Source organism: Acyrthosiphon pisum, unplaced genomic scaffold (genome assembly GCF_005508785.2).
Source record: "Acyrthosiphon pisum isolate AL4f unplaced genomic scaffold, pea_aphid_22Mar2018_4r6ur Scaffold_20620;HRSCAF=21603, whole genome shotgun sequence".
NCBI classification, from domain to species: domain Eukaryota; kingdom Metazoa; phylum Arthropoda; class Insecta; order Hemiptera; family Aphididae; genus Acyrthosiphon; species Acyrthosiphon pisum.
In genome coordinates this window covers 1-1529 of record NW_021770000.1, presented here as the reverse complement: position 1 = coordinate 1529, position 1529 = coordinate 1, and positions in this window count along the sequence as shown.

Below are 1529 nucleotides of genomic sequence, written 5' to 3'. Positions count from 1 at the left end.
TAATTTATACTCGTAATAAACTGTGTTGGTTAATAATTATAAGCAATATTTAATTGTATGGAAATCTATAATTTTTTTTGTTGTGATTTTATAAGTCGTTAATTAAATTATTAAAAAAGATTTCATAATAAATACAAAAAATTGTTGTTTAATAAATTATAATAAAACATAAAAGTGTGAACATACGAAATTAAAATAAAAACCTATACCTAATTTCTCTTTCCCATTCCAAAATTATACACCCCTAATAATGCCATAATGTCTTTACAATTATTTTATCTGATAGGATATTATTAACATGGTCAAAAATTCATGGATATCATTTGATAGTAATCAATATATGCAGAATAATGTTAAGGATTATTGGAGATATTAATTTTTAATCTAATAATATTTGCTTCACTAATATCAAATTCAAAAAACTGTATACATAAATATTTTTTATACACAACAATTATTCTGTCGTTTTGATTCCTTTTTATTTTAGTAAAATAAGCATTATAATCACAGATAGATATATTTCAACAATTAACGTCACGCCAAGTTTTGGTTAAAATTATATCTAAAAGCATATTTTTTTTATCATTCTCTAAGAAAAGTAGTAGATCATCTAATTTAGTATTTACTCTTCTTATGTTACAACACATAATATTAAGAAACAAAGGACTATTAATTTTATGACTGTATATAATGTCTGAGAAAGAAAGAACCAAAATAATTAGGTAGTTGTATAATTAGAAAAAGTTGAGGTAATAAAAAGTGGAAGCGATTTGCAACTGTTACTTCAAAATCTAAATAGTTATAAAATATGTAAAGTAGTTAATAATTGCCACCAATCAAAATATTGTGTTTTTGTTTCTTTGGTCCGTCATTAACTTCTCTGAGAATTGTCAGATGTTTCCTTTATTATTAATTATACATTAAACATAATAATACCAAATGTGTAAGTAAAATAATGACATAGACTCATAGACTAGCTAATTTCGTTAAATCATTTTTTTTTTAATATTGATATTCTAATTTTAAAACTATCTATTTATAATAAACAATCAGTTTTATACTACTTATTTCCATTTTACATAATCAATTTACCTAATTCGAACATTTTGATCAAATTATTAGGTCTCAATTCATTTTTAAGTTTTAATCAATGATTTAAGTTAGATAACTTATTATTAACATTAAAAAAAAAAAGGTTTTATAATCTATAAAAAAGAAACTAACTTCTAACTTCTACTCTAACTTAATTTACTATACATAAGAAAAGCTAGAAATTGTATCAATACATCTTATAATCATAAACTATTTAAAGAATGTCACGTTTTCTATCCTATTGATAATGACTGAAGTACATAATGAAACATTAAAAGTCGATTTCCCCACATTTTGATATTTTGATTTGTGTCATTATTCTTTCAGGGGTGCAAATTATTTCAAGTTTTCAATATTACAGTTCACATTAATATAAGATTTAGTTTTTACAAATTTTTCCATACGATCTATAGACAATTATTTTCCTGCAGAGTACA